The following is a 3,288-nucleotide window of genomic DNA, read 5'->3' as shown; positions in this document are numbered from 1 at the left end:
CTTCCCTGAAATCTCTCCATGTATCCTGTATGGAATTAAGAGATGAAGGAATTCTCTGGTACAGAACCTTTCAGTAAGTAGCTGTGAAGATGAAATGAGATTATGACTTGCAAAGGTAATAAATAGCATAGAGAGGATTTGAACTCATGGCTTAAAATCTGAATGTAGAGCCCATTCCACTGTGTTTCATGTAATTTCCTTAGTTGGAAGAAAAAAATGGAGGTACTCCAGATGAGAGGAGGTCAGGTACAAAATTAGAGGACTTTCAGAAGAAAAAAAAACTAGAAGCAGAAAACATGGATTGAAGTCCTAGCTCTGCCACTTACTGAACATAAGCATCCATTTATTCATCTGCAAAATTAGAATAATATCTACTTCACTGAGTTCATATGAAAAATGAGTTTGAAAAAGTGTTACCATTAAGTCATGGATAAACATGTTTGTGAAACATGACCTCTGACCAATTAAAAGAAACACACTTTTGGAAATAATAATAATAATAGATAACATTTACTTATATGATAAAGCACTTACTGAATGTCAGGTATTGTGCTAAGCACTTTACAATTACTACCTCTTTTGAGACTCACAGTAACTTTGGAAGATAGTTGTTATTATTATTCCTATTTTACACCTGAGGAAACTAAGGCAAAGAGAAGTTACATGACTATCAGGATGATCTAGTTAGTAAGTGTGTGAGATTGGATTTATACTCAGGTCTTCTTGACTCGACATAGTACTCTATCCATTATGCCATTTAACTCCTAAGGCAATGTGAATATTATTATTTATTTATGTGGCACTTTTACTTGCCAACTTTTACATACAACACCTTGATGAAATAGGTGAATAACAATCATTCTGTAAAAGAAGCTGAGGCACACAGAAGTTAAATAATTTGTCCAATGTAACTGTAATTAGAACTAGAACTCACAGTCCTCAGAATCTAGCATGTTTGACTAAGCTGTTTATTTACTTTAAAAAAAAGATATATAGGCACATATACATTAGTAAGTTTATACATACACTTAGACATATATACACATATAAAAATTCTGACTTACCTCCTAATCCTTTTGTCTATATTTCAAACTTATATATTACCTTTTCAGAGAGATATCTTTTAAAATTAACTCACGGTATTTAACAAATATTAGTGTTCTGTACTACATTTCTGGGGCTCAATAGTATAATGGAAAGACTCCAGTACTTGACATTAAGACTAATTTCTATCTAGCCCAAACACTAAGTAATTGTGTGATTCTTGGCAAGTTGCTTAATTTTTACAGAACTAAATTTGCTCTTCTGTAAAATGTAAGAGTTGTATCACATCATACTAAGGTACCTCCACCTCTAATATACTATGATTTTATAAACTTATGAGAAACTAAATAAATGTTAAAGTAATGCCATAGAAGGTAAGTAGAAATCCAAATACCATGCAAAGCAAGATAACTGCAGAGACAACTCTATTATTTCACTTTGCATTCTGTGATTGTGAAAACTGACAAATATAATGAACAGCAAATATTGAAGCTCATGTTGGAAAGCATGTATATTAGATTGTTATTGGTAGAGCTGTGAATTGGTTCAGCTATTATGAATATCAGTTTTGAAAATGTACAAGAAAAATTCCTAAACTTCCCATACTCCTTGATCCAATGAACTCATTACTGATTGTATTCTCTAAAGATCTCCTGAAGAAGCAATAAAGATTCAGTAGACACCAGGATAGGCAGAGTAGCACTCTTTGTGGTATTGAGGAGTTGGAAACAAAGTGGATGTTCACAGATTATGTTTTGCTTTTGGAGATGTTTTCAAGTTTTCTTCTGACTTTAAAATTCTGGGAAGGATAGGAAATGATTAAAATTAAATTAGTAGGATCAAGAAAATTGATAAAATAATATAAATTTGGCAAATATTGAAAATCAACATGAAAAAATTGAAATTCTCACAGAACAGAGACTGAAAAATACTTCTTTCTTCATTGAAAAGAGCCATAATTACTAGGAGAGAATGTTGTCTACATTGCCACTAGTGAAGAAGGGTCATTTTTTTCTTCCCCAGAAAGAATTATTATATAACAAAAGGTGTTAATAAAATTATTTTTAATATTGGAAAAATGTAAAAATGATATATGTTATCCAACATTTCTCTTTCTCCTACTCTATCCACTCCTTAGACCAAAAATGTCAAAGGGATTCAATTACTCTAATTTCATTGTTTCATAAAAACTAATAATCATCTATAGGGACTGAACTGGTGATGTTATTGATGCAGAGATTCCCAAAGGAGGAAATCCAATGAATGAAAGTAATTCAATACCTTTTCTGCAACTTAGTATTGGAGAGTTGCCTAGAGCATTGAGAAGTTAAGTGACTTACCTAAAGTTGAACAAGCCAGGATGTTCCAAAGATGAGACTTGAACTCAGATCTTCCTAATTTCAAGACTTTTTCTCAAGCATAAATATGAAGACATAAAGAATTTGTTGATGTTATGCCAATTAAATGAATAGCATCCTAATTGATATAGCAGCTCCTGCCAATGACAAATAATTCTGTAGAGCAATTATGTCATTCATCATTGCAATATACAATCCCTGAAGACTAGAGTGGCCCCAACACAATACTTCATTATAGAATTAGACCGGATGAGGGGTGGGGTGACATTGAGAAGCTTCTGTTAGGGGAAATAACAGAGGGCTTTTAACTCGCTTTTGTAGGGTTAGAAGACATAAGAAGAATGGATTTTACTTCTTTCAGTTTGGGGATCAAAGTACATCTGGTACTTTGGATAAGAAAACCAAAATTGTGTACACTAGTTGCCTAAAAATGTAACAAGTACCAAGATTCCCCAAGTTTAGATACTATGGAACATTTAATTTGAAAGAAAACAATTTTGGAAGTCTGGCAATTAGATGCAACAGCAAGTATTTTAGAAATAAAGAAAATTTATCTCAACTTGTTAGGAAGTGGATTGCCAAATGTGTCATCAAAAGAAAAAATAAGACAAAATTCAGAACACAATCACAAACCTACCATTATTATAGTAAAAATAAAATCAGTCACTTTAAAATCGGGCTAGAGGACACTCATCCAGGGACACCCTCTATCCTGCCAGTGAAATCGGAGAAACTTTGTGCTGATGTTATCCAGGCCACCGTGAGAACCAGCACCAGCCAGAGGGGAAAAGGTTTCGACTGTGTAGGAAGACGCGGGAGGATTTTGGCAATGATTGATGGGAAAGATAGGAATGAATAAAAGTACTTGTGGATGGCGAGCACGGAC

The sequence above is a fragment of the Antechinus flavipes genome, chromosome 3 (assembly GCF_016432865.1).
Source record: "Antechinus flavipes isolate AdamAnt ecotype Samford, QLD, Australia chromosome 3, AdamAnt_v2, whole genome shotgun sequence".
Lineage (NCBI taxonomy): Eukaryota > Metazoa > Chordata > Mammalia > Dasyuromorphia > Dasyuridae > Antechinus > Antechinus flavipes.
Note: the sequence above shows the minus strand (reverse complement) of the source record.